The 17,743-nt window shown below is 50.2% G+C and overlaps 1 protein-coding gene across 1 annotated transcript in view; it reads left to right on the top strand.

Moving 5' to 3' along the window:
• Positions 1–17,743, top strand: part of C4_2H1orf53 (chromosome 4_2 C1orf53 homolog) — a 130,132-nt gene that overhangs the window by 80,331 nt on the left and 32,058 nt on the right. The window lies entirely within an intron of this gene.

Here is a 17,743-nt window from a genome sequence, read left to right as displayed (position 1 = left end):
TGTTAGCACTCTGGGTCTTTTTGGTTAAAAAATATGGTCGATCGATAGCGCGGAGGGAGAGAAATGCATTTAAATGGACCGTACCAAATGCAGTGTGTTTTTATTTTTTTATTTTTTTGAAGAAGATGCTTTAAATTTTGAAATATGACTTTTGAAAAAAAATAGTGCAAACAAAGACTGGAGTGCATGTGGCCAAATAACAATTGTGATGGGTGCGTGAGGCCATTGAAAGGGGGCATTGCATTTACTTCCACCTATGTTACACATTGGATGGCAACAGCTTAAAGCACATGGTCCTGGTTTTGATTGTGTACTATTGGTTATAAAGTCTATGGCGGTAAGGTGTCTGTTGAACTTTCTTGTTAATTTTTAGTTTGTCGTCTCCCCTCACAACACTACCTGTTGCTTCCTCCTACTCCCCCAACCACCTCAGCTGCGCCCCCATGATTGTTATCCATTTATTTAGGAGAGCGTGCCAGCAATTGCCAACAGCTGCTCACCTTTATAAAAAGCGCTTTGCACTACCTGGAATGTCATTTCTTTTATTTACTGGTTTATCTTAGATTAACAAATTTACAACAATTGCCAGCTGCGTCATTTCATGGGCACACGCTTTCAATTAGATGATTGTATGATGGAACCACGCATGCAGCAACCACGCATGCCTGAACAACGTGGTCGGAACAACGATCGCGTTGTTTCCACGCATGCCTTTACCATGCATGCCTTTACAATGATTTTTCGTTGTAAAGGCATGCCCAGTAAAGGCATGTGTGTAACGGCATGCGTGGTTGTCACATGCCAACCCCACCCTAAAAACAGAAGTACCCCAACCCACCACCCTTAAAAACTACTCTGATACCCACCACTCACCCCAAGCCCTAAAACCAACCCCCACCACCAAAAATAAAACAACCCAACCTCTAAAAACAAAATTACCCCGAACCCCCACCCCACCCCTCAAAACAGAAGTACCCCCACCTTTAAAAACTACGCCGAAACTCCTACCCACCCTGATCCCTAAAACCGACCCACAACCCCAAAAATAAAACAACCCAACCTCTAAAAACAACATTACCCTAGCCCCTCCACCCCACCTCTAAAAACTAAAGTACCCCATCCCCCACCTTTAAAAACGACCCCAATACCACCACCCACCCTGAGCCCTAGAACCATCCCCTGCCCCCCAAAAATAATACTACCCAATGCCTAAAAACAAAATTACCCCACCCCCACCCCTAAAAACCCAACCCCCGGCTGCACTGAATACAAAATTACACCAACCCCCCCACCCCGCACCTAAAAACCCGACCCGCCCACCTGCCCGAAATAGAAAAATTACCCCAACCCCGCCCCTAAAAATCCATCCCCCCACCCCAGCACTAAAAACCCGACCCCCCCACCCTAAATATAAAATTACCCCGACCCCTCACCCCTAAAAACCCTCCACCCACCCTAAATACAAAATTACCCTGTCCCCCCACCCCTAATATCCCGCCCCCCACCCGCCCTAAATACAAAATTACCCCAACCCCACCCCTAAGAACCTGACCCCCCCACCAGCCCTAAATACAAAATTACGCCAACCCCCACCCCTGAAAACCCACGCGCCCTAAAAACCTAATTACCCCAACACCCAAATACAAAATTACCCTGCCCCTAAAAACCCGGCCCTTCCACCTGTCCTAAATACAAAATTACCCCGACCCCTAAAAACCTGACCTCCCACCCCCTAAATACAAAGTGACCCCGCCCCTAAAAACAAAATAACCCTGACCCCCCACCCCGCCCTTAAAACCATAGTACCAACCTCCCCACCCCGCCCCTTAAAAAAAAAATAACCTAACCACCACAAACCCTAAGCCCCCGCCCCACCCCTAAAAACTACCACCAACCCTGCCCCAGCCCCACTTACCTGACCGTGTCCTCTCCCGATGGATCTTCCTTTTTCTCTGCCTTAACGATGCATGTGCATTGTTCCGCACATGCATGGTTAAGGCAGAGAAAAGGCCTACGTTGTTCAGGCAAGCGTCGGTCCGCTTGCGTGAACAACGCAGGCGTGGTTCCTGCGCGTTGTTCCAGGTCTCTTCCTAAATAGATGAATGTGTTTTATGAAACCCTGAAAGATTTGAGAGGACTCATGCCCACTTCCCTCACTTCCTTGGTTTTGACACCCCTTTATTTCAAAATATCTCAGTGGTTTAATCATCTGCATCTATGATCTGGGAGCGACCAGCGAAGGACAGATTCTTCTGGCCCAAGAGCAATACTCCACCTTCTCACTTCGCACAATCGCTCAGTGGTTTAAACGCCCTTCCCTTGTGGATGCAGTGGCACCGGCACCAAACACGGCTGCTTTCCTAGTACATATCACTTCATGGTATCCGTACAGACACCACTGCAGCCCAGAATAGAGCTCAGATCAGCTTACGCCTAGATGGCGTCCCTGCACCCCCACAATACTTTGAAGGTATTGTAGCGCAAAGAAGCACCCTTTGTAGATGCAGATTTTGCAGCACGATACAGCAATATCTCCGGCCCTGATGTGCACATCTTTGATGCCACTGGTACAGGTCTGAATGAGAAGACTTCAGCGCTGTACAGTACAACAGCACAGATGTGCATGGCGCGTGCAACAAACCAATGCAGGGCAGATACTTACTCAATGAGATTACTTTGGATTGGCAAAAGGATGCTCAAATCCCCCCCCACCCCCAACACCAAACCCCGCCGCCCTGTCCTCCCCGCACCCCAGCCTATGATTAAATGGAACGTTCCTGCTTCAACAAACAAACTTTTACAGCAATGTACAATATTTTAAACTTGCAAACTTTTTTAAGGTGGTGACATGTCAGACTATTGTAATAAACCTGCTCAGTATGCGTTGCCACCTACAACACTCTGGTATAAGCAACACATGCATTAGTAGACAGTCAACTACCATATGTATCACTCAGGTTATGAGCCATGATCACACCCACCCTAGCCGATCTTTGAGTTTAGGCTGTCCTTTCATACATGCTTTGTTTTACAGCTGTTCTCAACAATAGCAATGAAATTGTCTGCAGGATTTAAAAACGTGACCTTGCAGCTCGCACAGAGATCACAGCAGCAGCCATTTAGCACAAGGAACTCTCCCTCAAAATCTAATCTGGCCTGTTGGGTAAAATGCTTCATATATTCATGGTTTAAACCGTGTATGTACATATATATATGTGACATAGCCTATTGGTTCAGATGCTTCATATATTTAGTGAGCCCCACTACATTTCTACCTCCGATCTAAAGGTTACACAGGAATGCATTATATAGGGTCCCAGAGGAACACCTGCAGAGGCCACACAGGGTATTTTACCTGCCGGGATATATATCTATATCTATATATAGATAGATATAGATATACACACACTAACACACTCTATTATACCTATAAGTGCGCTGGAAGGCAAAGTAATGTTACATTTATATTTCAGAACCATAGTGGAGCGTGTGTCATGAACAGCATTGCACTACTGAGTCAAAGTGTTCAAAGTTCCAAATCAGCAGTGATATGTGTGTGACATTACACTGTCTGCTGCCTCCTACATTTTCAGTGACTGATCGAGACAAGCAGTAATTTATTTTATATTTATCTGAAGGGGGTTTAGTGGTTACAAACTGCTTCGCTTCCCAAATGACTGCCTCAGAATACCTGTCAGTAGTCTGGATGTGCATATTTATTCCCAGGCTAATCAGAAATCATCATTGATATACAAAATAAAAAAATACCACTTCACCCTTTGTCCCATCTCTCATCTCTGACTCATCTCAAACCTTTCTGACTACTATAAACCCCCCAGACATCCTTCTCAAACTTCACTTTCCTTTTTAGCCATGCCACCTAACTAACATGCACCCATGACCACTACTTGCAAAACAATCTATTACTTACCCTTTCAAATTCATTCCCATCATTCTATCCCTATTCCAAGCACACAAGAAATCAATAGCACAAACCTAACACAACTAATGCACAAAGACAACACAATTTGTGTTCCCGAGTAGTGTACCGCTCATGACAAAGCACTTCAACTCATTGTCAGGGATAGTAAGTACTATCTAAATAGAATTTACAATATGTTATCAAGTATACGTTTCTGTGGGATGAAAGGCAGCCCTCAGTCTTACTTATGTTTTTGCATTTTTGCAAGTGCTGTGCTGGTATCTGAAAAGCAATGTCACTTTTAAATTAATTTGATGCCACATAGCAACAATCCATATAAGTACGCTACACATCATGCCACATATTTCCAATCAGCATAATTTCACTAAGCACCACACAGTTCCACGGAAAACAATTCCACTTCACACAGTACCATCCCACACCACATAATTCAGCAACACACCACATAATTCAACTCAAGAACACATTTACACAACACACCACATTTATCCAATCCACTCCACAGAATACCACATTATGACACAAAATTCAACACAGCACGTAATTAAAATCCACAGCATACCACTACACAACACAAAATATCACTCCACATAATTACATTCTGTGACACGCAGTCCGACTCCACATAATTCTACTACTCACATCCACTCCAGACCACACAATTCTATGACACACAATTCCAATTCAACCCATATAATTTCACTCCACATGGGTAAAAGACATTTGCAATGCCAAAAGATCTGACTCTCGCAAATGCAAAACCTTTTTGTAGTTTCAGTGTTTTCACTCTGTTACTGTTTGAAGTGTTGCACACATACCTTACACATTGCCAGTGAGTTAAGCCTGACTGTTCTGTGCCAGTCTACCTGAGGGTTGAGTACAGGTTAATATAGGAATTGGTTTTAGCTTCACCCTGAGATGAATTGTGGTTGCTGCTTGAGAAGGGTCTCACCCCCTCAACCAGTAACCCAGTTTCTTACAAACTGGTATTAATAAGGTGCAACCAGTGCCCAGGCAGTGTTAACAAGTAATACTAGCATAAATGTGCTGCAGTATGATGCATAACTTGCTTATTCTTGGTGCATAATTTACGCAACCCTGCCGCATTATTTGGCTGCCTACACCACATAATTCCACTGGCCCTGCATATAGAAAATGGCAGCTTGAGCAATACCTATGGATACCATTTTATAAGTATGAAAAGAGGGCCTGAAGTAGTTGGATGCTAAGTGAATTGCCCCCTTCATCATCCTCACTTTTTGTGGATATTGTAGTTTTGGGGTACAGGCATGACACTGGTGGGGACATAGACACATCTAATATTATACAGAAGAAATTGTCGTTTAGAATATCAAATCGTTCACTAGATAAAATGATGTACCTGCACACAAATGTCTTGTTTGCAAAGGATACAGTAAAATACTCAGTCAAAACTAGAAAAGTTTAAAACCATAACAAAAAGAATGGTAATCATGATGCCAATTGTCGTCAGTATTTTGTTGAATGGAATTAAGATAATTTGTTGCTTTTGCAATACATTTGCCATTAGAAGTCTTACACCAAATCTTTAACATGAAGAAATGGAGTGTATTATATGGTGTGGTTGTGCGACCTCACTGTGTGATACAGTTTCCAACCCATTTAGGCCTAATACGTTTCGTCTGTAAAACCCTCAGCTCAACCTGGGTAACTATAACAATGAGCAGCAAGGCTTACAGAGAAACAACTGTAAATCATGTAAACAGCATCAAAACAAATGAAGAAGAAATTGACACAAGACTCAAAAAATCCAACACTAATTTATAAAAAAAGACTTACACTGTATATTTATAAGAACTTAGACATTAGAACAAAAAGGATCCATTGGAGGGTTCTGGAGATATAGATTTTACAAGCAGTAATAAATTAAAGCAGTTTCACTAAGCCGGGAATAAGCCTTGGCAAAGTGAACAAATTGGACACAAACTTTTCCAGAGAAAAGTTAGTTAAGTGTTGATGTGGTCAATTAGAAGTACTTGGAAGTTCTTGGGGCAACTACGTCTGGCTAGGAGCTAGCCAGGGGGACCAGCAAGGTCCTCAAGAACAGTTACCTTCACAGGAGACCCAGTCCTTCAGCAGTTCCAGGCCCTTTATCCATGTTGCAATGTATTCCTGTGGAGTGGTCCTGATGTAAGGGATGAAGGATGCTGAAAATGCTCTAACGATTCCTCAGTTCACAAAGATGATGAGGGGGTCCTGTTTGCAGTGTCAAAGTCCAATGAAGCCTTTTCCAGTCTGGCTGAAGTTCAGTTACCACTGGACTATCAGTAGCCTATTGTTGCGGTCACAAGTCAATTATTCCTGGGTCAATAACTCACTTAGTGAGGATCCTAGCATCTCTCCAGCAGCACTCCCAAATTCAGTGAACTTGGGTGCAACTCTGTGCATCTGTTATTGGTCCTTGGTGCTGCTCCTCAAAGCGACTCTCCCAACACAGCGGGAGAGCCAATACTACAATATTCACTGCACTCAAGAAACTCGTCCCATGATGTTTTACAGGCCATTACTTTTAGAAAACATTTTTGCGCATAACTCAGTCTATGGTGGTCCTCGGGCAGTGGGACCACCATCAAAACGTCCACCACATTGTGCTCTTTCTGTCTATATCATCTATGGGTCCGCAAATTAGGTTAGTGGGGACCCCAAAATAATAATCCCTCCCACCATTCAGTGTCTGTTTAAGCTCTCTCATGGCTGGAACTTTTGTTTTACAGCTGGGAGTAGTTTGTGTTTTATGGGCCTTGTTTGTAATATGATTGCAGTAGGTCTGTTAGCTTAGAAAATGTTTAAGGCACTATGCCTTCTAGGGACTATATATATGGTTGCATTGCTTTAATTTCTGCCATTTTCTTTTCGTGTTGTTATGCCCTCTGGGGCTAACTATATGGTTACATGACCATGTTTCATACAGATGCTATTTTCATTGTGGTGTCCTCTAGGGGCTGTTCTAAGCATTATAGTCAGCATATCAACATAGTACAATATTTGCGGCACCAAAACTCCCCCCATAATGCTTTGCAGCTCATTACTTTTACAAAACATTTTTGCTCATAACTCAGACTGTGGCGGTCCTAGGACAATGGGACCACCTTCAAAATATTCACCACAAAGTTTTCTTTCTGTCTTCATCATCGCTTGGTCCCCACACTAGGTGAGTGGGGACCCCAAAATAATAACCCATCCCACCATTCAGTGTCTTTTTAAGTTCTTTCATGGCTGGAACTTTTGTTTTGCATCTGCCATGTTTAAATGGCCCTGTTTGTTATATCATTGCAGTAGACCTGCTAGCCTTCAAAATGTATAATGCACTACGCCCTCTTGTTACTCCTCCATGGCTGTCTTGTGTCTTTTATTGGAATTAGCATGGCAGATTTAAATTAGGATGCTAAATGGAAAATTTTCATTTTTGGCTGCAGATGGGGGAAGAAGGTAGATGGAAGTGCTTTAGTTATATGCAGGGCCACTGGAATTATGTGGCAGAAAAAAAACACACAAGTATGAGGCAGGGTTTACCAATATATGTGGCAAGAAAAAGCCATTTATGAATTTACAACTCCAATAGCTCTAACGTAAGCAAATGTGAGACCTATTGCATTTCAAATGCTTGTTTGTGCTTTCACCTACTACCAGTTTGTGGTATTTGTGGTGGAAACCATTGTAAAATCCATGGGTGACCCAGGAAAGCTGCATATTTCTGAAAAGTGGTCAGAATTCTGAATTCATCAAGGGGAAATATGTGTAGATCCCTGAAGGTTTCCCCAAAGAAACTAGGGGCATGATTTAGAGTTTGGCAGATGGGGTTACTCCATCACAAACGTGAAAGATATCCTGTCCGATGTATTATGTCCTATGGACATCGTAATACAGCAGACAGAATAGCTGTCACGTTTGTGACAGAATAACCCGTCCTCCAAACTCGAAATCAGGCCCTAGGTGTTGAAATAAAGAAATATTGAAAACAAGTAGGAAAAAGAGTCATTTGTGACAATGTTTTCATCTAACTTTTTCTCACAATGGATGGTCAATTTACAAAACAATGTACCAGTACGTTCCCTAAACCTTTTTGGTTGTAGGGCTATATAGCTTTCCCTAAGAGCCTGAGGTACCCAGAGCTAACAACTGAACTGCACTGTGTAATAGTTTTTCAATGTGTTCTGATAATAGACCAATTCACATTCTGAAATATCTAGAGTGAAAAATAGGTATCAAGATAACCTATGTATTTCTGAAAAGGGTACAAGATATGGAATTTAGGAGCAGTGGTTATTTGTACATCCCTGAATTTGTGGGTCCCCGTAGAAGCATATGATTTGGAGAGTATTTTTCAAAATCTCTTCTTTCCTACACACTGGCTTATATTTGCAAAGCACAAATGCAGCAAATACAATTGATAATAACAAATATCATACTAATCTATTCTCCCACATGTCCTCCGATAAAAATGGTACCCAACTTGCGTGGGTAGGACTAGACCTGCAAAAGGAAATGTGCCAAAATGCAACATGGGCATATCACATTTTTCCATTCAAAACTAACCCTATTTTTTGCAAATTGGGTAGCTGTAGATTTTGGCCCCTAGCTCAGCCAAAACCTAGGGAAACCTAGTAAACCTGTATATTTTTGAAAAACAGATACCTAGAGGAATCCACAATGGGGTGACTTGCATATCTCTCGCTGTCCGAGAATCCCTTGCAAATCTGAAACTTTGACTAAAACATATAGGGGGTCATTCCAACCCTGGCGGTCGGTGTTAAAGCGGCGGCCAACCCGCCAACAGGCAGGCGGTGTAAAAAATGGAATTCTGACCCTGGCGGAAACCGCCAACAGAGACCGCCACTTTAACACTCCGACCGCCATGGCGGGACAAACAAACAGTGCGGCGGTCACCGCCAACAGACAGGCGGGAGACAATGTACCGCCCACCCTATCACAACCCACCAATCCGCCACCTTTTCCGGGGCGGTAGCCCCGCCGATAAAAACACGGCGGAAACAGCCATTACGAACGGAAAACGCTCACCTCTACACACTCCACGACGAATCTGGACAGCATGGAACCCGAACTACACATCCTACCAGCTATTGGCTTCCTGCTCCTCTACCAGGAGCACGAACGCCGGCGCAGAAGACAACGGTGAGTACTGCACCTACGACACAGGGGAGGGGGGAGGCAAAAAATTACGGGGACACACATACGCGACACACCCACCCTCACCCTCACCCACAACTACATACACATCAATGCAGAGCAACAACTCAGAGTGACCCCTCCCAAACCCCCCGGAAGAATGCAAAGACAAAAAAAAAAGATCATGAAATATGAAGTATATTGTACGGCTAAGTAAAAAAATATATCAAACATCTATAACTATATATACATATGTAAATTGTCCAGTCCAAATTGGGTATCAGCCATTGTTCGTGGGCCAATGGGCCTAAACACATGGGCAAAGCCCACACAGGATACCCGGCTCCAATGGAGAGAACACTGCAGGGGCATCAGATAGCAAACCCACAGGCACCTCAGGGGGAAGGGAAGGGGGGGCACCTCAGCCAGATGAGTCCACGACGCCAGATCCACGAGGGGCCTCCATGGCCACTGTTCAATCCTGGGGAGTGCAAAGCCACAGTCTCACAAGTCTCTACAGTGGGTGGATTGTCCACTGTGCCATCCTTCGGAGGGCAAAGCCACAGTCTCACAAGTGGATTACTGACTCCACTGGTTCTGGAGGAGGCATGGTGCCCAGAGTGCTTCGTGCAGCCCTGCCCGACACAGATGCGGGCCTGCCCCATCTGCCAATGGGCCAGCGGTGCTTGAGACGGCGGTGCCCAGCGGAGCGGTGCTTGAGATGAAGGGCCCAGCGGAGCGGTGCTTGAGATGAAGGGCCCAGCGGAGCGGTGCTTGAGATGAAGGGCCCTGTTCAGCGGTTCTTGAGATGGCGGTGCCCTGTTCAGCGGTTCGTGACTTGAAGGGCCCTGTTCAGCGGTTCTTGACTTGAAGGGCCTTGTTCAGCGGTTCTTTAGATGGCGGTGCCCTATTCAGCGGTTCTTGACTTGAAGGGCCCTGTTCAGCGGTTCTTGAGATGGCGGTGCCCTGTTCAGCGGTTCGTGACTTGAAGGGCCCTGTTCAGCGGTTCTTGAGATGGCGCTCCTTCATTGCCCAGCTGGGCTGTGGCTGGCGGGGCCCTCCTGTGCAGCTGGGCTGTGGCTGGGGGCGGGCCTTCCTGGGCAGCTGGGCTGTGGCTGGCGGGGCCCTCCCGGGCAGCTGGGCTGTGGCTGGCGGGGCCCTCCTGGGCAGCTGGGCTGTGGCTGGCATGCTGCCCTTGCCACCCTTCCCTGCTCGTCTTTGGCCCTTTCCTCCCTTTGCCGGTGTGCCAGGTGGCACCCCACTCCCAGACGGTGCCAGGGTAGTGCTTTTGGAGCCTGCTGTCTTTGGCCTCTCGCGCCGGGCACTGGCTTTCTTGGCTTTTTTTGCAGGGGGTGGGCTGGCCGTCTCTTTACTCCTAGCCGAAGTAGCTGGGCTTGAAGGTGGTGGACTCCAAAATCCTTGGACTATTGTCTTTGTTGCTCCAGGTTTTGTGGTGGCTGAGGTGCTGATTGGAGCCTTATGAGATGGAGGGGGTGGGTCAGTTGATGGAAAGAGGTCAAGGTTGGAAAGGAAAAGCAATTTAGTAAGACAGGGATGGGTAGTTGTAGTGGGTATGGGAGTGGAGGAAGAGGATGTGGTTGTAGGAGAGTGAAGTCTGGTGTCTTTGGGTGCAGGTGCTTGTGCTGGAGGCTGTCGTGAGGTGGATGGCTGTTGGGTGGGTGGCTGCCTGCGTTTGTGTGGTTTGGAAGAGGGGGTGACAGACACACTGGGAGAGGACACAGGGGACGTGTAAATGGTAGTGGGAGTGGTGACTTCACGTGTGCGGAGTGTTCTGGTGGGTGTGCTGGTGATGGACGTAGTGGCTGAAGATGTTGTGCATGCAAGTGTGAGTGGAGACGTCACAGGGAGGGAGGAGGGAGACGAGGAGGAGGTGGACACAGAGGAGGCAGTGGCTGTTGGCATGTCTGCATGTGGATGTTGCTTGTGTGAATGCTTGTGTGATGTGTGGTGCTTATGTCTGGATGAGCTTCCCTTGGGTGTTGAGGTGTGTGCAGGCTGGTCTGTAGGTGTGTCTGGGATAGGCAGAGGTACAGGGGAGTGGGACCGGGTTGAGGAAGTTGGAGGAGGGAGGCAGGAGACAGGGACAATGGCTGCCGTCAGTGCTGAGGCCAGAGCGTTGAACGATCGCTGATGGGCAGCCTGACCCGAATGAATGCCCTCCAGGTATGCATTACTCCGGTGCACCTCCCTTTCTACACCCTGGATGGCATTCAAAAGGGTAGACTGCCCAACAATGAGGGTCCTCAGGAGGTCAATGACCTCCTCACTGAGGGCAGCAGGGGTAACTGGGGCAGGGCCTGAGGTGCCTGGGGCGAAGGAGATGCCCCCCTTCCTGGGTGAGCGGGCACGGGGCGAAGGCTGAGGGGCTGCTGGGAGGGCAGAGCTGGTGCGCTGGGTGGCGGCTGTACCTGTTGTTGCGGTGGGCACGGATGTTGCCACCACCACAAGGGAGCTCCCTTCCGAGGACGTGTCTGTGTCGCTGGTGTCACCACGTGTCCCTGCTGTGGAGCTCCCCTCGCCCTCCGTCTCACTGGTGAAATCAGAGTCAGTTGCATGGCCCTCCATGGCCATGTGAGATGCAGCTCCCTCGTGCTCCGATGCCACTTCTCCTCCGCCTGATGATGCTAATGCACACATGAACACATGAACAGGAAGACCACAAAAAAGGGGAGGGGGAGAAAGAAAGACATGTTGAGTGCATGGATTACCGCTACCGTTGGTGGAGAGGACAGACACAGAAGCCCCCTGCACTACGGCGCGCACTTGGGGTACACTACTCAATCCGTGGGACATGGCCTACAAGCCTATAGACGACAACTCCAAACATAGGTGACACAGGGCCATGATTGGCTGTACTAGGCAATCTACAGAGGTGGGGGGTGGGGGTACAGGGCCATGCCTAACGGAGGGGCCTAGCCTACAGAAAACGCCCTGGCCTAGGGATACCCACAGCCCTCCTCCCCCACCCAGACACCTCCAATGTGCGCTAAATCAGCAGAATGTGCTTGTACTCGCCCCCTTGTGTCTGCTGTGATGTCCTCACGCGCCCATCCAAATCGGGGTAGGCCACCGCCAGGATCCGGGACATCAGGGGGGTCAAAGCACGACTGGCACCCCTCCCACGTTGGGAGGCCATCCCCAGCAGAGCCTCCGCGGTCTTCCTGCTCCCGCGGCGGATGTCCTCCCACCTCTTCCGGCAGTGGGTGCCCCGTCTGTTGTGGACCCCCAGGGTCCGGACGTTCTTGGCGATGGCACCCCAAATGTCGATTTTCTGATGGGCGCTGACCTATGTGACATGTGCAGGGGGAGAAAATGAAACAAACATCACCTTCTGCATGCTCGATGTGAGTGGCCCCCCATCCCCACCCTTGCCATGTGGCACATGCTCTCATCTTTCGTTTGATGCATGCCTCATTCGCTCCCCTCCCCACCATCTTTCATTCACTCCACTCAACCCAGGCATTGGCCACAAAGCATGGTCCCAGTGTACTTACCTGTTGGTCTGGAGGACCGTAGAGTAGCGCATACTGGGGGAGGACCCCATCCACGAGTTTCTCCAATTCTTCAGAAGTGAAGGGAGGGGCCCTTTTCCCAGTCGCAGCAGCCATTGTCTCTTCCAGACCTAGGTCACAGCAGCACTTGCAGTATAGGTCCTCTCCTGTGGATGATCAGGTATCGAGTGATTAAGCAGATAGAAAATGGCGGTCACGCCCGCGGCGGTGCGTACCGCGGCGGTGCGTACCGCGACCGCCGGCGCACATCGTCATTGGCTCCTGAAACCCATAGGGTTCAATGTTAACCAATGCGGCTTTGCGCCGTGGTCTTCGACCGCCTACCGCCACGGTGTGCCACGCCAGCGCATTGACCTCACATCCCACTGTCGCACTTCACAGGTCAGGCAGCCGCCATTTCAAGGGCCCCCATATCTAAATTTCTACCGCGTCACACATACCTAGGCCTTGCATCAACACTCATACAAGCCATTCAATGCATTGAGAATCGTGTACTTCTGTGTTCTTCCGGTGTTCTTCTCTGTTCTTCTCTGTTCTTCTCTGTTCTTCTGCTCTTCCGATCTTCTGTGCTTCTGTCTTCTGTTCTTCTGTTCTTCTGTTCTTCTGTTTTTCTGTCTTCTGCTCTTCCGGTCTTCTGTTCTTCTGTCTTCTGTTCTTCTGTCTTCTGTTCTCCTGTCTTCGGCTCTTCTACCTCCTCCGTCTTCTTCCCCCGAGCCTGCCCTCCTGCTCCTTCCTCATCCCCCTCCCTCACTCGCCTCCCCCTCTCTCACCCCTAGCTAACCCGTTCGCTATCTACCTCCCTCACTCCTCCTATCTTCCTATCTCTCTAGCTCCCTATCTCACTATCTAACTCCCCCACTCTCCACCTCCTCCCACCTACCTATCTGTCTATCTATCTATTTCCCTATCTATCGACTTCTCTATCTATTTTCTCTATCTATTTCTCTATCTCTCCCCCCCTCCCCGCCACCCCCTCTACTACCTATCTCCCTATCCTCTCACTCTACCTCTCTCCCTCACCCACCTCTACAACCCCCCCTCCCCTATCTTCACAACCCTACTCCTATCTCTCTCCCTAATCTCCAAACCTCCTAACACTCACCCTCCTCCACCCTAAACCCCCTCCCCCAGCTCCTCTCACTCTACCTGTCCCCCCCTCCCTCGCGCTTTCCCGCCGCGACCTCCTGCACGCCCCCGCCCCCCAGCTCCCATTCGCCCCCAGCTGACCCCTCCCCCCCCCTCCTACCTCTTATGGCGGCCGCTGCGCGACAGTGGTAGCGACCCTTGACCCAAGGGTAGGTCGCTCCCCCTGCCGCTGCAGCTCCTCCAAGTTCCCGAGTTCCTGTGTTCCTGAGACCCACCTAACTGTAAGTACCCCCCTCCTCCCAGCCCCTCGCCCTGCCCCGCGCCACTCACCTTCTCTCCTGCTCCTGCTTCTTTTCCTCCTCTCTGTCTCTTCCTCCTCGCCCCCCTCTGCAATCTTCTTCTGTTCTTCTGTTCTTCCCTTCTGTTCTTCTGTGTTCTTCCGGTCTTCTGTGTTCTTCTTCTCTGTTCTTCTCGGTGCTTCTGTGTTCTTCTTCTCGGTTCTTCTGTGTTCTTCTCTGTTCTTCTCTGTTCTTCTCTGTTCTTCTGCTCTTCCGATCTTCTGTGCTTCTGTCTTCTGTTCTTCTGTTCTTCTGTTTTTCTGTCTTCTGCTCTTCCGGTCTTCTGTTCTTCTGTCTTCTGTTCTTCTGTCTTCTGTTCTCCTGTCTTCGGCTCTTCTACCTCCTCCGTCTTCTTCCCCCGAGCCTGCCCTCCTGCTCCTTCCTCATCCCCCTCCCTCACTCGCCTCCCCCTCTCTCACCCCTAGCTAACCCGTTCGCTATCTACCTCCCTCACTCCTCCTATCTTCCTATCTCTCTAGCTCCCTATCTCACTATCTAACTCCCCCACTCTCCACCTCCTCCCACCTACCTATCTGTCTATCTATCTATTTCCCTATCTATCGACTTCTCTATCTATTTTCTCTATCTATTTCTCTATCTCTCCCCCCTCCCCGCCACCCCCTCTACTACCTATCTCCCTATCCTCTCACTCTACCTCTCTCCCTCACCCACCTCTACAACCCCCCTCCCCTATCTTCACAACCCTACTCCTATCTCTCTCCCTAATCTCCAAACCTCCTAACACTCACCCTCCTCCACCCTAAACCCCCTCCCCCAGCTCCTCTCACTCTACCTGTCCCCCCCCTCCCTCGCGCTTTCCCGCCGCGACCTCCTGCACGCCCCCGCCCCCCAGCTCCCATTCGCCCCCAGCTGACCCCTCCCCCCCCTCCTACCTCTTATGGCGGCCGCTGCGCGACTGCGCCGCTGGCGCGCCGAAGGCGCGCCAGAGGCAAGCCCGTCTGCGCCCGTCCGCGCCTGGCCCGCGCCAAGCGCCACGACCCCTGGTCCCCAGCTCCCCCAAGCCCCGCTGATCCGCTACGACCCCACCACCCTCCACGCCCTCAACCCAGGGCGCTCCAAAACCTGCTTCCTAGCTCACCCCAAACGCACCCATGGACCCTTCGCCTGCAACTCCTGCAAACGCATCTTCCACCACGCAACTACCACGACCACAAGCCCACGCGCCATCAACCACCTCAAGTGCATCCTGATCAACGCTCGTTCCGTCCACAAGCACGCCGTTGAACTTTGGGACCTCCTGGACTCCACAGCCCCGGACGTCGCCTTCATCACGGAGACATGGATGAACGCCTCCTCTGCTCCAGACATCGCTACCCGCCATCCCCGAAGGCTACAAGATCTCCAGAAAAGACCGCACCAACCAAGTAGGAGGAGGTGTCGCCATCATCTTCAAAGACTCCATCAGCGTCACCACCTCCACCGAAGACCCCCCCCTCGCCGCTGAACACCTGCATTTTCAGATTCGCACCGACCCAAGGACCACCCTCAGAGGATCCCTCGTCTACCGTCCTCCCGGACCTCGCGCCTCTTTCAGCGACGCCATCGCCGACTTCATCTCCCCGCACGCCCTCGCCTCACCGGACTACATCCTCCTGGGCGACCTCAACTTCCATCTGGAACAAAACAACGACCCCAACACCACCACCCTGCTCGACAACCTCGCCAACCTCGGCCTCAAACAACTGGTGAACACCGCCACCCACATCGCCGGACACACGCTCGACCCTATCTTCTCCGCCAGCAAACACGTCTTCTTCAGCCACACCTCTGCCCTACACTGGACCGACCACAGCTGCGTCCACTTCACATTCCGACGCGAGACCTCCCACCTCCGCACTCAACCCATTCCTCATCGACAGTGGAACAAGATCCCTGAAGAGCAACTCTTCTCCGCTCTCGCCGCCAACCAACCCACCCTCACCACCGACCCCAACGTCGCAGCTCTCAACCTCACAAACTGGATCTCCAACTGCGCTGACAACCTTGCTCCCCTCAAACGCACGCATCGACAGACCAACACCAAAAAACCTCTCTGGTTCTCTGACACCCTCAAAGAATCAAAGAAAACTTGTCGTACCCTTGAGAAGGCCTGGCGCAAGGACCACACCGCTGACAACATGACCGCCCTCAAGAACGCTACACGCGAACACCACCACCTGATCCGCACTGCCAAAAGGAACTTTTTCACCGACAGACTAGACAAAAACAGCCACAACAGCAGAGAACTCTTCAGCATCGTCAAAGAGTTCTCCAACCCCAGCGCCAGCGCCGTCACGCCATCACAGGATTTGTGCGAATCCCTCGCCACTTTCTTCCATCGCAAGATCAGCGACCTCCACGACAGCTTCGGACACCAGACCCAACCATACACCACTGAACCCGCTTCCCCGGACATCACCCTCAACAACTGGACCCACATCAACACGGAAGAAACCAAATCCATCATGAACTCTATCCACTCCGGCGCCCCTTCGGACCCCTGCCCGCACATCATCTTTAACAAAGCCGACGACATCATCGCCCCGCACCTCCAGACCGTCATCAACTCTTCTTTTTCTTCTGCTACCTTCCCCGAATGCTGGAAGCACGCTGAAGTCAACGCCCTACTAAAGAAACCTACGGCTGACCCAAGCGACCTGAAAAACTTCCGCCCCATCTCTCTTCTACCTTTCCCAGCCAAGGTAATAGAAAAGACCGTCAACAAACAGCTGACCACCTTCCTGGAAGACAACAACCTGCTCGACCCTTCACAAACCGGATTCCGAACCAACCACAGCACGGAAACCGCCCTCATCTCAGTCACAGACGACATCAGAACCCTGATGGACAACGGTGAAACAGTCGCCCTCATTCTCCTCGACCTCTCGGCTGCCTTTGACACCGTCTGTCACCGCACCCTAATCACCCGCCTACGCTCCACCGGGATCCAAGGCCAGGCCCTGGACTGGATCGCCTCCTTCCTCGCTAACCGCTCCCAAAGAGTTTACCTCCCTCCGTTTCGCTCAGAACCCACCAAGATCATCTGCGGCGTACCTCAAGGCTCATCGCTCAGCCCGACACTCTTCAATGTCTACATGAGCCCCCTCGCCGACATCGTACGCAAGCACGACATCATCATCACCTCCTACGCCGACGACACCCAACTTGTACTCTCCCTCACCAAGGACCCCGCCAGCGCCAAGACCAACCTACAAGAGGGTATGAAGGACGTCGCAGATTGGATGAGGCTCAGCCGCCTAAAGCTGAACTCTGAAAAAACGGAAGTCCTCATCCTCGGCAACACCCCGTCCGCCTGGGACGACTCCTGGTGGCCCACGGCCCTCGGCACCGCACCGACCCCCGCAGACCACGCCCGCAACCTCGGCTTCATCTTGGACCCTCTTCTCACCATGACCAAGCAAGTCAACGCCGTGTCCTCCGCCTGCTTCCTCACTCTCCGCATGCTCCGTAAGATCTTCCGCTGGATCCCCGCCGACACCAGAAAAACCGTGACCCACGCCCTCGTCACGAGCCGCCTGGACTACGGCAACACCCTCTACGCCGGGACCACAGCCAAACTCCAAAACCGCCTGCAACGCATCCAAAACGCCTCGGCCCGCCTCATCCTCGACGTACCCCGCAACAGCCACATCTCCGCACACCTGAGACACCTGCAT

Source organism: Pleurodeles waltl, chromosome 4_2 (assembly GCF_031143425.1).
Source record: "Pleurodeles waltl isolate 20211129_DDA chromosome 4_2, aPleWal1.hap1.20221129, whole genome shotgun sequence".
NCBI classification, from domain to species: Eukaryota; Metazoa; Chordata; class Amphibia; order Caudata; family Salamandridae; genus Pleurodeles; species Pleurodeles waltl.
The sequence above is the reverse complement of the archived record's forward strand: the minus strand, read 5'-3'. Positions and strand labels throughout refer to the sequence as shown.